Raw genomic sequence first — 19,508 nt, 5'->3', positions numbered from 1 at the left:
AATCTTATCCATGACTTTGCATACTATACATGTCAGTGACACTGGTCTGTAGTTTAATGCTTCGTGTCCGTCTCCTTTTTTAAAAATTGGGACTACATTTGTTGTCTTCCATGCCTCAGGCAGACGCCCTGTTTCGATAAATGTGTTGAAGATTGTTGTTAGTAGCACACATAACGCCTCTGTTCCCTCTCCCAGGCCAACTGGAGAGATGTTTCGCCTTGAGGTATCTAGCTCGCTTAGCTACCTCTTCACTTCTTCGGTTGCATGTATTGTGTCCAACACTTGATGGTGTACCCCGCCTCTCTGTCTTCTGGAGTCCCTTCTGTCTCCTCCGTGAACACTTCTTTGAATCTCACGTTGAGCTCCTCACACACTTTGCGATCGTTTCTTGTGATCTCTCATCCTTCCTTCCTCAGCTTGATTATATGGTCCTAGATTGTTGTTTTCCTCCTGATGTGGCTGTACAACAGCTTCGGGTCGGATCTGACTTTCGCTGTTAAGTCATTTTCGTATTGTCGTTGGGCCTATCTTCTTACCTGTGCATATTCATTTCTGGTTCTACGACTGCTCTAGTTATTCTCCTGGGTCCCTTGCCTTCTATACTTCTTCCATTCTCTAGCACACTTGACTTTGGCCTCTCTGCACCTCTGAGTGAACCATGGGATCATCCTGGCCGTCTCGTTATTTCTGTTACCCTTGGGTACAAACCTCTACTCAGCATCTTTGCATATTGTTATCACATACTCCATTATTTCATTTACTGACTTCCCTGCCAGTTCTCTGTTCCACTGAACCTCATGCAGGAAATTCTTCCTGCCTGTGTAGTCCCCTCTGTTGTAGTTTGGATTCATTCGTCCTGCCCTTCCTGCTTCCCTCTCCACATGTAACTCTACTATGTATTCCAAACTCAGAATCACGTGTTCACTGGCCCCGAGGACCAATGTGTGTATGTGTGTGTGTGTTATATTATTGCAAAATAATTTCCATAGGATTATTTTTTTTGTCTTTGCAGATACATAGGTGTATAAACTTATACGAGAGTAAACTATGAGGAGCAGTGATGACGAGGAGAGTCATTCATGGTGGCACTGATGACGAGGTGAGTCATTCATAGTGGCACTGATGACGAGGTGAGTCATTCATGGTGGCACTGATGACATGACTCGCAACAGTGATCTCTGACACCTTCACTTCCTCTTACTCCTCTCAAGGGCGATGCCTTCATGTCAGTGAGGGGCTCATGATCCAGTGAAGTGGACGTATCCTTCCCTTCCCTTTCATGGATCGAACCTGAGTGCCTCCCATTATCCAAACGCTAAATAACCCCAACGGGTTTAACGTTTCTCCCTGATTAATACATCATTTTACTGGAAGAAATCTATTGGGCAACACCGGTGTTTTACCAGTTGCTTTGTTACAATATATTATTATTGTGTTACAGCAAGTTTATAGTGTTACAGAACATCTATTGTGTTAGTGCATCATTATAATGTTACAGTGTATCTATTACACTACAATGTATCTTTATTGTATTATAATGTATCTCTATATACACAGCCCAAAATTAATTCAGATCTTGCAATAAGAACCACAATTTAGAAGCTAAACTGACGAGACTTTCTCTTGTTATCTTGATCATAACAAACTTTGTCTTCATTAAATTAAAACAAAAATTAAAATGCTATTTTTTTCATATTTCTTCAGTATACCTGGAGAGGGTTTCGGGGGTCAACGCCCCCGCGGCCTGGTCTGTGAGCAGGCCTCATGGTGGATCAGGGTAAGATCAACTAGGCTGTTATTGTTGGCCGCATTCAACCCGACTGACCAGCCCGGCTGGTCAGTCCTATATTCTCTTTTATTCTTACATTTAAAATTGTCAAGCTGGAACAGACACAGTCCAGAATTTAATACAAAAATTACTTCCAATTAAAATACACCAGCGTTTAGGGTTTCAAGTCGATCAGCAGAGGCATTCTCTAGTTATTACATGGAAAACAATATATTTAACGAAACTGCAAATTAAAATTTACACAGCTCAAAATGAAGGCCAAGCTTTCTTTTATTAATGCCCACCAATGGGGAAAGTTTGAAGCCGATCAGAAGAGGTATTCTCCAGTAATTGATCTGATTCCAACAACGTCAGTGTTTTTAAAAATTTCGGTAAATTTCAGATTCTTGTCTCACTCAAAACCACATTGTCTATGAACCCAACTTGTAATAAATAACTGTCAATGAATAAACAAAAAGATTGACTACTGGTTGGATTATTATTATTATAATCAAAAAGAAGCGCTAAGCCACAAGGACTATACAGACTACTGGTTGGAACCGTGGTAGAGCGTCCCACTGCAATTTACAGACCTCGGTTTGAGTCCCTCGTTCATCTTTCTGTTTATTCATTGACAGTTGTTTATTACATCTTAATTTGAGTTCATATGTACAAATGTATGGAACAAAGCCTACTACTGTCTACCTTGATCATCAGTGTTATGTGTTAGGCACATCATTAGTAATCAAGTGCGATTTAACAAAATAAAATCACACCTCATGATGGTAAGATTGGTGTCACGTGCCGGAGTCTCCAGACGACCAAGTCACACACAGATATCACGGGCCTTCACCAGGTGTCACGTACCAACATCTCCAGACGACCAAGTAACACACACATTACGGGCCTTCACCAGGTGTCACGTACCAACATCTCCAGACGACCAAGTCACACACACATTACGGGCCTTCACCAGGTGTCACGTACCAACATCTCCAGACGACCAAGTAACACACACATTACGGGCCTTCACCAGGTGTCACGTACCAACATCTCCAGACGACCAAGTCACACACACATTACGGGCCTTCACCAGGTGTCACGTACCAACATCTCCAGACGACCAAGTCACACACACATATTACGGGCCTTCACCAGCAGACTCGCGAGTCTCTCCAACTCAGATGCTGTGAGATCCACAACCTTTAATAACCAGCATCATTCACGCTCACATGACTGACATACTTTGGTTTCTTCAAAATCATATCAACATTTTTGAGATCATAAATAATGCAATACAGGAGTGTACGATATAGATGTTGTGATGTAGTTCAGCTGGGCTTGTGAGGTCTCTAGGGAGACCTAATTATATGATCACACCTTGCCTGGCAAATCGGTATTAGCCACGCCTTTTTGGCTTAAGTCTCAGCTCCTTTGTTCGTCACTGGCGTCAGATCTCGGCGTCAGGTCGTAACACGTGGTGCACACCCCATTGTGGAGGGTGCTTGGACCACCATATAAGCCCAATGCACATCATGATCGAGGGACTTCGAGTAGAGCTGCTGCTGTGTGCAGAGCTCTGAGCAGGAGATTCGAGAGGAGCTGCTGCTGGAGTGCAGGGCTCCGGAGAAGGCTGCTGAAGTCTCTGGAGGAGACTGTTGGAGACATTGGGCAGAGTACTGGCTTGGAGCAGTACTCGTGCTGTGCAGGTCTTGGGACCTGTGACTTAGTTCCTGTGGTGAACTGTCCTCTGAACTATATTGTAAGTTATATTCATTTTCGTCAAGTTGATTGTGTTCTCTGTCTCACTGCTTATATGTACCATCCCATTTATCAAAACCCCAATAATGTTCTCCTGTTCCCAAATATATTATTGTACAAGGACTTAATAATAAACTGTGTTTGAGTAGAACAGTAATATTCACTGTCTCCGTTATTTACTCGTTCATTATTTTATTTCAAGTAGTGAGAGTGTGAGTAGTGTGGTGGGTAGAGTAACGAGAGGTGGTGATGTAGACCTCACATTACCTACCTCCGCTAATCATCTCTCCTACCACCTCCCCTGCCTATCCCCTGCTTACAAAACCCCTTACTCCCATATTCCCCAATTATCCTTTACGTTCCATTACCCTCCCCCCCCTACATGACAATGTAGGTGAAGCTAAACCGATTTAGTCGTTTTCCTGCAACGAGAATCCAGAGATATTAACGAGAAATTAACTTCCTTCTACACATTGGCCTCAAAGAAAAGTCGTTTGGTTTGTGGGATTCACCTTGCATATTCGTGAAGAAACCACACACTGGAGTGAATTTGTTCCCTGACTACAGAAAATTAAGTAAAGTTACCATTCTGATGCATAGACACTGTTTCACATGACTATGACACTGTTACTCAGGGCAAAGTATGTCTCTAAGCTGGACTTGTTGAAAGGTTACTATCAAGACCTCTTAAGTGATAGAGGGAAAGATATGTCAGCTTTCATTATTCCAAGTGGATATTATTAATATAGTTACCCACTGTTGTATGTACAGTGAGCCTACCAAGAGAGCCACCCTATTGCACTCATCATACACTCAGTATGTACTCATCATGCACTCAGTATGCACTCACCATGCACTCAGTATGTACTCATCATGTAACAGGTGGTGTTCTTGGCAGGTGCAGAAATTCCAGTTCTGTATTAGCATTCGTCCCGTGTTTGATGCACGTCTTACAAAGCAGCTTTACTGCATGTTATATTAGTCAGTCAGAAGAACGGTCAGACATTTCCTTCTAGGTACAACGCATTTTTGACGTTTCAGAGGAAGTGTTAGCAGCTTAAGTGGGAAAGTTCATCAGGTACAACTGCACAATCTGCACAATGTGTATATTACCTTGCGTAAGCCAAACTAGTCAACAAAATGACTTACTTCCACTGGGGTCCTTGGACTGTCTGACAATTAAATACAATAAAAGTCAGTAATAACTATTAACATTAATGAATTAAATGCCTGAAAATGAATTTCAGTAAAAATAAAAAACTTAAGTAAATCAAATACCCGAAAATGAAATATAAATGGATCAGAAAGGGAAAAAAATCTGTTGAATTTAACATGCACACGAATGTTAACTATACAAGAAATTACTTTTCTTCCTCTCTGTAGCTTCATTCACTAGGTACTTTTTAACTTTCCAAGCTGATTTATACTAAGACTGATCTTCACACTCAGACAACTAGTCTCATTTCTTCATTGCTGTGTAATAGAAAGTGTTCCAAAACTGGCCACCTGCTGTGGGTACCACAAAACTGTGTTTGCTTCCCCTAGTACCAAGTCTGGGGCAACATAGTCTGAATACTGATCGTCAGCAATTTTGTAAACCTGATTTAGCTTCAACTGTTTTATCCTATATGTGTGAGGTTAATTATCTCAAGCTGAAGCCACTTGAGAAAACTGATTGAACTTCATGGGACTCATTTTAAATTGAAACCTAACAATTCCCCAGGCCTTGATGAACTGTACGCAAGGGTTCTACAGGAATGTAAAGAGGAGCTTAACATACCTCTGGCTAATCTTTTCAATATATCACTACAGACTGGCATGGTGCCAGGTAAGTGGAAAATGGCAAATGTGATACCTGTTTTCAAAGCTTCGAACTATAGACCAATAAGCCTAACCTCCATAGTGGGAAAATTTATGGAATCAATAATTGCCTAGGCAGTTCCTAGCCACCTTGAAAAGCACAAATTAATCAACGAATCTCAGCATGGTTTTACAAAGGGGCGTTCCTGCCTTACGAATTTATTAACTTTTTTCACTGAGGTATTTGAGGAGGTTGATCATGGTAATGAATATGATATTGTGTATATGGACTTCAGTAAGGCTTTTGACAGGGTCCCACATCAGAGACTATTGAGGAAAATTAAGGCACATGGAATAGGAGGAGAAATTTTTTCCTGGATAGAGGCATGGTTGACAAATAGGCAGCAGAGAGTTTGTATAAATGGGGAGAAATCAGAGTGGGGAAGCGTCACGAGCGGTGTTCCACAGGGGTCAGTGTTGGGCCCCCTGTTGTTCACAATCTACATAAACGACATTGATGAGGGCATAAAGAGCGACATAAGCAAGTTTGCCGATGACACCAAAATAGGCCGTCGAATTCATCTGACGAGGACATTAGAGCACTCCAGGAAAATTTGAATAGACTGATAGAGTGGTCGGAGAAGTGGCAGATGCAGTTTAATATAGACAAATGCAAAGTTGTAGATGAATGGTTCAGAGAACCGACATGTTGTTGAATTAGACACATGTGCAACTCTTGGGTATCTTTATTGAGGAAACATTTCGCCATACAGTGGCTTCATCAGTCCATACAAAGGAGAAACTTGAAGAACAGGAGAAGAATGAGGTAATCAGTCCCTCAGCCTTGAGTCGATGTGGTCAGTCCATCAATCTTGAATAGATTGATTGATGGACTGACCACATCGACTCAAGGCTGAGGGACTGATTACCTCATTCTCCTTCTGTTCTTCATGTTTCTCCTTTGTATGGACTGATGAAGCCACTGTGTGGCGAAATGTTTCCTCAATAAAGATACCCAAGAGTTGCACATGTGTCTAATTCAACAAATGCAAAGTTCTAAATGTTGGACAGGAAAATAACTGTGCCACATATAAACTAAATAATGTAGATCTTAATATTACGGATTGTGAAAAAGATTTAGCAGTTCTGGTTAGCAGTAATCTGAAACCAAGACAACAGTGCATAAGTGTTCGCAATGAAACTAACGGAATCCTTGGCTTCATATCAAGAAGCATAAATAATAGGAGTCCTCAGGTTGTTCTTCAACTCTATATATCTTTGGTTAGACCTCATTTAGATTATGCTGCACAGTTTTTGTCACCGTATTACAGAATGGATATAAATGCTCTGGAAAACATACAAAGGAGGATGACAAAGTTGATCCCATGTATCAGAAATCTTCCCTATGAGTAGACTAAGGGCCCTGAATCTGCACTCTCTAGAAAGGCGTAGAATTAGGGGGGATAAGACTGAGGTGTATAAATGAAAGACAGGAATAAATAAAGGGGATGTAAATAACGTGCTGAAAATATCTAGCCTAGACAGGACTCGTAGCAATGGTTTTAAGTTGGAAAAATTCAGATTCAGGAAGGATATAGGAAAGTACTAGTTTGGTAATAGAGTTGTGGATGAGTGGAACAAACTCCCGAGTACAGTTATTGAGGCTAAAACGTTGTGTAGTTCTAAAAATAGGTTAGATAAATGCATGAGTGGGTGTTGGTGGGTGTGAAGTGGACCCGATTAGCTTGTGCTACTAGGTCAGTTGCCGTGCTCCTTCCTTAAGTGAATGTGACCTGACCTGACTAGGTTGGGGCATTGGCTTAAGCCGGTAGGAGACTTGGACCTGCCTCGTATGGACCAGTAGGCCTGCTGCAGTGTCCATTCTTTCTTATGTTCTCAACAATATTTGGATTGATTTGCTTGTTATATATTAGTATACACGAGTGATAAATTTGTTATCACATAAAACAATAGACCTGCTATGTCACTCTACTATATAAGTCACTTACTGAACAATTTGGTCAGACACTGCGACATCATGGGATCTTGGTACAAAGACTTCAACGCTTGCCCAACCTTTGGACGACGACCTACTTACACTAGTGGCAGGTCCCACTGTGATCCCGCCTCCTCCTGCTTCAACTCATCTCACCGCAGTATATAAGCCACCTCTCTGGCCCTATGCTGCACTTCCTACAAGAGTGATGGACTGAACACATCGATTCCAGGTTGAGGGACTGATTACCTCAAACTTATACTCTCCTTACCCACTTCTACTTTTTGTTGGACTGATGAAGCCACTGTGTGTCTCAATTCTCCAATTTGGTGAAAGTTTTTTCTCTCGTATCACGTTTAATAATCTACTGCAGCTCTTCCATTTCACTGTTATAAAGACGGTCAAATGAGACGCTGATGAAGGTGCCGACAACAGTAAAAATCTGCAGCGTTCAGTGTCTGTTTTCTCTTGAAACGGCAGAACTTTTTATCGCCTTAATTAATCTTATATTTATATATTTTTTCGTTGTGATATGTTATTAATCTTATATTTTTTTTCGTTGTGGTATGTTATATCTGATTACTGTTTTCGACTGACCACAACCTAAATTATTCTAACCTAATCGAGAAATTTTCTGCAGTATATAAGTAATCCACATAGATGGTCATTGGAGTTAAAATGATGGGTTGGTTACTGACCGTATGTTGTGCTCTAGCTCAAGTCCCTCTCTCAGCTGGAACCTGCTTTTACGAATTGCTTAAATTCATATTTATTTCTTATTTGTATGACCTTTAATGAGTCTAACTACTTATTAACCAAATTCAAATATATATATATTTTTTACTTTGTCACTTGAGAATAAAATGTATTTTTGAAAAGCAGTTCCCTCGTTCTTTCTGAAAAAAATTACCGAATCTTTAATAAAGTCTTTGATGATCATCTAATTATTAGTTAATTTGTCACCAGTCTGAGACTATGAATATAATTTTTAAGCTCTTAAAGAGAACTGGAGCCGCCATCACCACGTATGTTTATGTTACGTCACCATTGTACTGGGTCAACCTGTATCATACATGATTACTTCCTGTTATACGGCTTAGTTCATCACATATGCAATCATCATATAAGATTAATGGGGAATTATGGAATTGGAGACACCCTCAGGCTCTCTCTATCATATATAATTACTTTAAATTCCTCAGCTGCTGAAGAAAAAGATTTTATTTGGGTTATTATTAATAGTCCGAAATATTATTAATCCAGAGTATTAATAATCTAAAGTAATAATAATCTAGAGTATTAATGATCCAGATTATTAAGGCTCCAGAGTATTAATAATTCAGAATGTTAATAATCCAGAGTATTAATAATCCAAAGAATTAGTAACCCGAACAAAATAAGTCAGGGTTATATTATTCTCACTGTGGTCCTTTAATCTTCTGCCCCAGGATACCACCCAAAACAGTCGGCTAACATCCAGGTACCTGATGGAAATAAATGGTATAAAATACCGACACAATGGAAATATAAACACATATGCAGTATAATGTGATCCTTTATTGACTACCTTTCGCCCACAGTGGGCTTTTTCAAGTCACAAACAGATCTGTTTGTGACTTGAAAAAGCCCACTGTGTGGGCGAAACGTAGTCAATAAAGGATCACATTATACTGCATATGTGTTTATATTTCCATCCAGGTACCTACTTACTGCTACTTGAACAAGGGTAGCACATGTAAGGAAACATACCCAACATTTTAACCAGTGCCGGAGAGCAAATCCCTGTCCCTCAGTGTGTGTCAAGGACGCTAACAACTGATCCATGATCATCCACGAACCCAGCAGTTTCTTGCTGTCTAAACACACATGGAAGTCAGGATGATATCGCAGCATTCCTGAGCGTCACTAAGTTTCCCAGGACTTCCCTGAATTTCCATGAGTTTCCCTGGGATTCCCTGATCTTCCTTGTTTCATTATTGTCTTTCCCAGTGAGTCTAGATCAATGTCAGGCGCTTTATAAATTTTGAGATGCACACGTTGCGTAAGTCAGGGGGTAGTGTACAATTACTCAAGTACCATTTTTATCTCCCCACGGGCGGACAGGGTATCGAGCCTGCAACACACCTTTTGCAGATTAGCCCCTCAGGGGTTGTCTCTGCCCTCTGGAGTTCTAGGTCTCCTTAGAAATATAATTTTCTTCCACTGGTCATTTCAGTCCTCTCTCTCAGGATGCAATCTACCGAGGGAGTTATTTACTGCTGGAGGAACAGAGTCCGAAGCTGCAAGAAAACTTGTCTGTACGTCTTGCCGCCTTACCTCAGACTAGCAGAGTCCATCTCTGCTGGCACAGTTCCTGGTGACCGGTGTCACTGTAACCATGATGGCCACTGCTGCAGTGACCGGTGTCAGTGTAACCATGATGGTCACTGCTGCAGTGACTGGTGTCAGTGTAACCATGATGGTCACTGCTGCAGTGACTGGTGTCAGTATAACCATGATGGTCACTGCTGCAGTGACTGGTGTCAGTGTAGCCATCATGATGATCACTGCTGCAGTGACTGGTGTCAGTGTAGCCATCATGATGGTCACAGCTGCAGTGACTGGTGTCAGTGTAGCCATGATGGTCACTGCTGCAGTGACTGGTGTCAGTGTAACCATGATGGTCACTGCTGCAGTGACTGGTGTCAGTGTAACCATGATGGTCACTGCTGCAGTGACTGGTGTCAGTGTAACCATGATGGTCACTGCTGCAGTGACTGGTGTCAGTGTAACCATGATGGTCACTGCTGCAGTGACTGGTGTCAGTGTAACCATGATGGTCACTGCTGCAGTGACTGGTGTCAGTGTAACCATGATGGTCACTGCTGCAGTGACTGGTGTCAGTGTAACCATGATGGTCACTGCTGCAGTGACTGGTGTCAGTGTAACCATGATGGTCACTGCTGCAGTGACTGGTGTCAGTGTAACCATGATGGTCACTGCTGCAGTGACTGGTGTCAGTGTAACCATGATGGTCACTGCTGCAGTGACTGGTGTCAGTGTAACCATGATGGTCACTGCTGCAGTGACTGTTGTCAGTATAACCATGATGGCCACTGCTGCAGTGACTGGTGTCAGTGTAACCATGATGGCCACTGCTGCAGTGACTGGTGTCAGTGTAACCATGATGGTCACTGCTTCAGTGACTGTTGTCAGTGTAACCATGATGGTCACTGCTGCAGTGACTGTTGTCAGTATAACCATGATGGCCACTGCTGCAGTGACTGGTGTCAGTGTAACCATGATGGTCACTGCTGCAGTGACAGGTGTCAGTGTAACTATGATGGTCACTGCTGCAGTGACTGGTGTCAGTGTAACCATGATGGTCACTGCTGCAGTGACTGGTGTTATTTCTGTTCTGCTGAACAACGGTTTAGTGCCGATGGAGGTAGCGTAGGTAGCAATGATACGGCCGTGGACTAGTTTGGCTTTAATTGGGTAGGAGTGAGTACACAACGGGCAGTGTGAGGGAGTGACCGCAAGCCAGTCCGTGGAGGGGGAGCACTTGTGTCTGTCAAGTCGGTCGGCCTAGGAGTGAGGGAGAGGCATGGGCCGGCAGGCTGGCGTGCCTACCTAGAGGCCTGGCTACAGAGGGCAGCACCTGAGTGGCGCGAAATATGAACTAAGCTGGCAGACAGCATGGGCTGTCTGTGCAGACAGTACAGGCTGTCTACACTGGTGTCAGTGTAACCATGATGGTCACTGCTGCAGTGACTGGTGTCAGTGTAACCATGATGGTCACTGCTGCAGTGACTGGTGTCAGCGTAACCATGATGGTCACTGCTGCAGTGACTGTCAGTATAACCATGATGGTCAATACTGCAGTGACTGGTGTCAGTGTGACTATCATGGTCACTGCTGCAGTGACTGGTGTCAGTGTAAAATTCATGAAGATCACTGCTGCAGTGAGTGGTATCAGTGTAACCACCTTGATCACTGCTGCAGCGACTGGTGTCAGTGTAACCATCACGATGATCACTGCTGCATTGACTGGTTTCAGTGTAGCCATCATAATGGTCACTGCTGCAGTGACTGGTGTCAGTGTAACCATCATGATGGTCACTGCTGTAGTAACTGGTGTCAATGTAATAATCATGATGGTCACTGCTGCAGTGACTGGTGTCAATGTAATAATCATGATGGTCACTGCTGCAGTGACTGGTGTCAGTGTGACCATCATGGTCACTGCTGCAGTGACTGGTATCAGTGTAGCCATCATGATGATCACTGCTGCAGTGACTGGTGTCAATGTAACCATCATGATGATCACTGCTGCAGTGACTGGTGTCAGTGTAGCCATCATGATGGTCACTGCTGCAGTGACTGGTGTCAGTGTAGCCATCATGATGATCACTGCTGCAGTGAGTGGTGTCAGTGTAGCCATCATGATGATCACTGCTGCAGTGACTGGTGTCAGTGTAGCCATCATGATGGTCACTGCTGCAGTGACTGGTGTCAGTGTAACCATCATGATGATCACTGCTGCAGTGAGTGGTGTCAGTGTAACCATCAGGATGATCACTGCTGCAGTGAGTGGTGTCAGTGTAACCATCATGATGATCACTGCTGCAGTGAGTGGTGTCAGTGTAACCATCATGATGATCACTGCTGCAGTGACTGGTGTAAGTGTAGCCATCATGATGGTCACTGCTGCAGTGACTGGTGTAAGTGTAACCATCATAATGGTCACTGCTGCAGTGACTGGTGTCAGTGTGACCATCATGGTCACTGCTGCAGTGACTGATGTCAGTGTAAAATTCATGATGTCCGCTGATGCAGTGACTGCTGTCAGTGTAGCCATCAAGAAGGTCACTGCTGCAGTGACTGGTGTCACTGTAACCATCATGATGGTCACTGCTGCAGTGACTGGTGTCAGTGTAACCATCATGGTCACTGCTACAGTGGTGTCAGTGTAGCCATCATGATGTCACTGCTGCAGTGACTGGTGCCAGTGTAGCCATCATGATGGTCACTGCTGCAGTGACTGGTGTCAGTGTAGTCATCATGATGGTCACTGCTGCAGTGACTGGTGTGTCTAAGCTCCCACAAGAATATCCACTAAAACTGTGTTCGTTTAATGACTGAGACACATGCAACACTTGGCCCACACGACAGGCTCCTTCAAGCCAACAGAAAGTTGATTATAATACTGGAGACAGTGGAAGTGGAGGGGCAGGTTTTGGGTGTTCAATCCCTGTGTACTGGCAGATACTCGCTTCCTTAGCCTTGACTAAAGGTGGTCACTCTTTAAACCATGGTAAGGTACTAACCACCATCAATCAAGACTAAGGTACTAACCACTATCAATCAAGACTGAGGTACTAACCACCATCAACCAAGACTATGGTACTAACCACCGTCAATCAAGATTAAGGTACTAACCAGCATCAATCAAAACTAAGGTACTAGCCACAATCAATCAAGGCTAAGGTACTAACCACCATCAATCAAGACTAAGGTACTAACCACCATCAATCAAGGTTAAAGTACTATTTTTATTTATTTTATTAACACATCAGCCGTCTCCCACTATTACAACCCAGGATTCCAAATGGCCTGTTACCCCGGGTGTAATGGGAGCAAATAAACACAGTAGAAAAAGTTTAGACTTATATTATCCTTCACCAATTTAGAACAGCAATATGTACACTATGTACAGTGATAAGTATAGTGCACTCCACGGTAAGCAAAGCAGAAATAGAAGCCACAAGATAGCAGACCGTGCTTCAACCAGCTCTAGAATGGGAATGACAAGGGCAGACAGGAGAGCGGTACCCACATAACCTCTGCGATTGCCAAAACCATCTTCTTATTGGCTAGAACCTGGTCACTAGTTGAACGACGGGGCCCCATCATCAACTCTTAGCAACCTGGTTCGCTGGTTGGGGGAGATAGCCTGTAAATGAGGGTGTGTACATGCGCCGAATAAAGGTTACGTACTCTTTGCATGCCACACCCCCACCCCGAGAAGGCTCAGGATTAGGCTGCCACCTCCCAGTGGTAACCGTGCCGCCATGGCACAAAATAATGGGACCGCCTTTCCTCTCCACCATCCAACTCTTAGATAGAGCTCAGCTTTTCTCGTGACCAAAAGCCAAACCCTAAACTTAGAGTGAGACAGCAGTCAGACAGGCTAGCATAGGTCCAAGATACAGGCGGACGGTAGCCCGCATCCCCTCACTAAAAAAAAAACCCCACACCAGGGGATAAAAAAAAAAGAGCATGAAAAGGGGTTACCACAAATAACATCCTAACCTAAATAAAATATTATACTCTAGATAAAGAGTCTGCCAACATATTTTCTTTGCCGGCAATATATTTAATGGACATATTATATGGCTGCAGCCTTAGCGTCCAGCGCATAAGCCTTGTGTTGTGGTTCTTCATGGCTTGGAGATATACTAGAGGATTGTGATCACTGTAGACTGTGACCACCTGCGATGTCTGGCCCACATAAACATCGAAATGCTCCAAAGCCAGTACCAGCGCGAGGGCTTCTTTTTCAATGGTAGAATAAGCCCTCTGATGTGGCTGGAACTTGGCTGAAAAGTATGCTACAGGCTGCAACTCTTTGTTCCCGATTTGTAATAGTACTGCCCCAACCCCAGACTCACAAGCATCAACCTGTAATGAAAAAGGTTTGGAGAAGTCTGGAGACAAGAGAATGGGTGCAGTACACAATAATCTTTTTGCTTTATTAAAAGCAGTGTTACAGTCTGAGGTCCAATTAAAGGGAACTTTTTGACTGGTAAGAGAGGTAAGAGGGGCTACAATATCCGAGAAATTCTTACAGAATCTTCTGTAAAATCCTATCATGCCTAGGAAACGTTGAAGAGATTTCCTATCATGAGGAACTGGATAATCTTTAATAGAAAGAACTTTAGCAAGTTTAGGTGCAACTTTACCACTACCTACTTCATGGCCTAGAAAAGTGACAGTGGCCTGGCCAAAGGAAGATTTAGATAAATTAACTGTTAAATGGGAACTCTTAAAGGTCTCAAAAAGAGCCTTAAGTCTAAGTAGGTGTTGATCCCAAGTATCAGACACCACAACAATATCATCTAGGTACGCTGCCGTGCCTTCAAGTCCTTTAATAGCCTGATGGATAAGTTTCTGGAATGAAGAGGGGGAATTTTTCATTCCGAAGGGGGTAACTGTGTATTGATAATGACCTCCTGGAATTACGAAGGCAGAGATTTCCTTCGCCTTATCTGTCAAAGGTACCTGATAGTAGCCTTCAAGGAGATCTAATTTGGACACAAAAGTAGCCTTACCCACAAAGTCAATTACGTCATCCAGACGAGGAAGAGGGTAAGCATCTGTAATTGTGACCTCGTTCACTTTACGGTAGTCTGTACACATACGAAACCCTCCATCAGCCTTCTTCACAAGGATGCACGGTGAAGCCCATGGACTAGATGACTCCTCCACTAAACCATGCTTTAACAAAAATTCTACTTCCTGCTGAAGCAGCCTTTGCTTTTCAGGATTAGCTCTGTAGGGGGAGAGTTTAATTGGTTTAGAGTTTCCCACATCTACATCATGGTAACCTAACTTACATTTTTTCGGCACATCCGAAAAAATATTAGGATATGACTGTAGAAGCTCAGTTAAATTTGTTGCTTGCATTTCAGATAATCCCTCCATTAAAGGGCTAGGATCCTTGAGGAGGACAGAATTTGAAAGTTTAATATTAATTTCAGAGATAGAGTGCAAAGAGTCAGAGTCGTCCTCAGAGGTAGAGGACAGAGTCATTACTGGGACTTTATCTGGTGTATGGAAGTATTTTAATTGATTAATGTGGTAAGTTTTAGTTTTTGAGGTCTTATCAATGGGAGCTACCACATAATTTACATCAGATAATCTACTTACAATCTGCATAGGTCCCGTAAATCTAACTTTCAAGGTGTGGCCAGGTATAGGTTCCTGCACCAACACCTTGTCTCCTGGATGGAAGGAGCGGAATTGTGCACTTCTGTCATACCTCTGTTTCATCTTACTTTGAGCTGTCTTTAGGTTAGCCTTGGCTAACTGACGTGCCACCTGCAACCTTGAAGACGGATTGTAGAGTGTTGAGCTAACGTCTTCTCCCATCCATCCTTCTTTGAGCACTTGAAGAGGACCTCGTACATTGTGCCCAAAGATCAACTCAAACGGACTATACCCTGTAGACTCTTGCACCGTCTCTCGTACTGAGAACAGCAACAAAGGAAGTGATTCATCCCAGTCTGTAGGAAAGTGCATGCAAAAAGTTCTCATCATTGTTTTTAACGTCTGATGGAATCTTTCCAAGGCGCCTTGGGACTGAGGATGATAGGCAGTGGATAAGTTGTGGATTATCCCTAACCTAGTTAATACTTCCCTAAATGCTTTGGCAGTGAAGTTAGTACCTTTATCACTTTGAATAGTTTTAGGAATGCCAAAACAAGAAATGAATTTTGTTAAAGCTTTGAGAATAGCTTTAGTATTAATACTACGCATGGGAATTGCTTCAGGATATCTGGTTACTTTATCCATAATCGTAAATAAATACTGATTTCCAGACTTTGACCTAGGTAGTGGACCTACACAATCTATAATTAAATCTGCAAAAGGTTCTCCATCAGCAGGTATAGGTTGGAGAGGTGCAGGTTTAATGGAATGTCCAGGTTTTCCAACTTGCTGACATTCTCGGCAACACCTAATATGATTCTTCACATCTTTCTTTAATTTTGGCCAATAAAATTCTTTTGCCATTCAATACAAGGTTTTTGTAATTCCTAAGTGACCTCCTAATGACGTATTATGAGCTATATTTAATATTTGAGGTCTATACTTTGTTGGAACCACTAACCTGTCATACAATTGCCGGCCCTCTATCTCCTTACCAGTCTCAGTGCAGATCAAATAATCGTTTTTAACTTCATACTTGACCGGATGACCCAAAGAGGATTTACCCATGGCTGCCTCAAAAGCGAATTTTAAAGAAGGGTCCTTTCGTTGTTCCTCCCGGAAGGACAGTCCCTCGGGCATGGAAACAGACATCTGGCAATCCTGCAACCTGGGAATAGGAAGGCTTGATCGGGGTCTGTTCACTTGATTTAAGAGGCTCCGGCCGGTGTGCCTCATAAAACAACGTGGCTATTCCGAGATCGGAGTCGTCCAAGGATAGGTCAACATTCCCTCCAGACAACCCTTGGGATGTTGCCCGAGTTATGGCCAACACCGGAGAAGAATTAATCATTATAGGTTCAGGACACGAACTAACAGTAGTAATGTTATTACCCAGTAATAACATTGCATCTTTCATGGGGAATCCTTTTGAGACACATACAGTCAAGTACCCAGTGTAATATTTGCACTGTACATAAATTTTATGCAAAGGAACAGAATATATAGCTCCTCCAAATGCTTCCAATAAAACAGAGGAATTCAAAGAAGTATTCTCTGAAAGGGGTAATATTCCCTCTCTTACAAGTGAGCAATATGCTCCAGTATCTCTAAAGGTCTTTACTTTAGTTGTTTCTGAGTTTTCCTGAAGGGAAATAAGACTCTGCAATAATAAGGGGCCATACCTTTTTCTACTTCTCTAGGGGACATGCTACTAGGGATATTAGAGATTTTCCCAATGGGTTGGGGTTTATGGGGGAAGTTGGGACTGATGTGACCTACTTTATTGCACCTGAAGCAGACGACAGGCTTGCCCTTTACTCCCTGTTGACGTTGCAAATGGTGTCGTTCTGGCTGGTGTCTCTCTGGATACTGTTGTCGAGATGCACCATGAGTAGTTTGCCTCTCCGCAGGTGGACCATATGTTGAGAAGCGTGGCTCACCAGGTGACTTGGTTGGCTGACGTAGACGTTCTCCCTCCGGCTGGCACTTCATTCTCCAAGGTTGACGATCTCTGCTCATGCCAGGCTGTTGAAAAGAGAGACGGGACCGCTCGGACAAGGAGCGGTTAGTTTCGAAGGTATCAGCCAACCTGGCTGCCTCCAATGCAGTGGTTAAGTCACGATCCTGCAGAAAGACTCGAACCTCTTGTCCCACAGACTCCAGCAGGTTATCAATCAGAATAAGCTGCACCAGCTCCTCAAAGGTAGAGACACCACTTGCTTTATACCAGCTGGTAAAGGCTTTGGTTTGCTGTCTCACAAAGCCGACTAGGGATTGACCAAGCTGTCGTCTGCCCAATTTAAAACTCTTGCGGTATTTGGCTGGGATACACATATATGCTCCCAACACTGTGGTCTTCACTACTTGATAATCGGAAAATTCAACGTCATTTAATACTGACGTGAATTCTTGTGCCTTACCCAATAATGCTGTATGAACCAACGATGCCCAATGCTGTTCCGGCCACCTCAAGGCTCGAGCCTGATTTTCGAAGCTTTCGAAAAATTGCTCTGGTTCGGCCTCATTGAAGCGGGGAACAAACTGTACTGCTTTCTGTAAACTAAAATTATTTACAGAATGCGAAAACTGCCTCCTTTCTCTTTCCCTATCAAATTCTTCCCTTGCGAATGCTCTCTGTTCCCTAGTTTGCTCAAGATTGATTTTTGCCAGCTCAAGTGCCAACGACGCTGATTCACCCTGAGACAACCCAGCTGCACTATACTGACCATTTTGTTCCGTAGGTGTATCATCTTCCTCCTGCGAGAACATAGTAGTTTTTGCCCTAGCTCCCGTAGAGGGAGGAGTCTGATGTGCCATCTCTTCTTCTATAAGTTTGTCAGCAATCAGTGAACGCAGTTGCGCAGCTGTGAGAGTGCGTTTGTATGTAATGCCAATGGAACGAGCAATTTGCCAACAACGCTGTAGGGACAATTTAGGTAGGTTATGCAAAGTATATACCGACACCAGACGTCTGACTCGTCTAGGTGGCATAAGTTATTCGCTATGCACAGTACGATTGCAGAATACCCCAACGTAACACGTTAATTTGCAGAACACGCTTAGCTATGCACAGTACGATTGCAGAATACGCATACAAGCAAAGCTGACTGCAAAATTCTCCACACCGAACAGGCTAGTAACAACTGACACGCAAAATTTGTAAAGCAATGCCAGACAGCAAGCTGCACAATGTTCCTGCTACGAGCTTCACCATAAGCTCAACCGTTTCTCTAAGTCCAGCTCAACTCTCGGACAGGCTACCCATATTACAACCCAGGATTCCAAATGGCCTGTTACCCCGGGTGTAATGGGATTAGATTTAGATTTTGCCACCGAAGTGGCTAGTTTATTGTGCACCCCATATCCATCCTGTGGACGGTAGCGCGAGAGCATATGGATACACAAAAGGCCTAGGAACTAGGCCCCAAAGGGTTAACAGGAATACATATGGATTTATATCTACATATCTATAGTTCACTTATCTGTTACAAGCAAATTTAGGAAATTTGCTTAGTATATCTGGTATCTTATTTTCATTAATAAGATATCTTGACATGTCACATAGGTTATTATACTGTCTGTCTCTGTATTCCTCAATAAGTGGACAATTAAGCACATAGTGTTCAAGAGAGTGACCATATGCCTGATCACATAATTTACATTTAGTTTGATCATCATCTGTGTGTCTCCCAAACTGCCAGAAGTACTTGTAACCAAGCCTAAGCCTGGCCACTACAACATCAGTCAGTCTGTTCACATTGCAAGTTGCTCCATAAACATACTTATCTACGTTCATGTTATCATAGTGGGTTATAGATCTACTCAGGCTTCTAACTGCATTCCTATAACAATCATTTTCATTATTTACTTCTCTCCTAATATTATTCCTAATGCTAGACACAGTTATACCAAAGTTATATTCTACATTCTCCTTCTCGATACTCTTCTTGGCTAACATATCAACTTTATCATGAAGGAGTAATCCAATGTGTGATGGGATCCATAGCAATTGTACATTAATTCCTTTGTCCCTAATTTTTGAGTATCTGTACCTGGCTTCCCCAATGAGCATGTTGTTGGAGTCATTATATGAGCCAAGAGCCTTCAATGATGACATAGAATCAGTAATGATGATAGAGTCAAGCTCAGTGTCATAGGTTAGCTTTAGCGCCATTAGGATTGCAAACAATTCAGTTTGCAGTGTAGACACCCAGTTGTTAATTCTTATGCCTAACTCAACAAATTTATTATCGTTCTTAACTAGGGAGGTGG

This window comes from Cherax quadricarinatus, chromosome 52 (genome assembly GCF_038502225.1).
Source record: "Cherax quadricarinatus isolate ZL_2023a chromosome 52, ASM3850222v1, whole genome shotgun sequence".
NCBI lineage: Eukaryota > Metazoa > Arthropoda > Malacostraca > Decapoda > Parastacidae > Cherax > Cherax quadricarinatus.
This window is presented reverse-complemented; position numbering follows the sequence as displayed.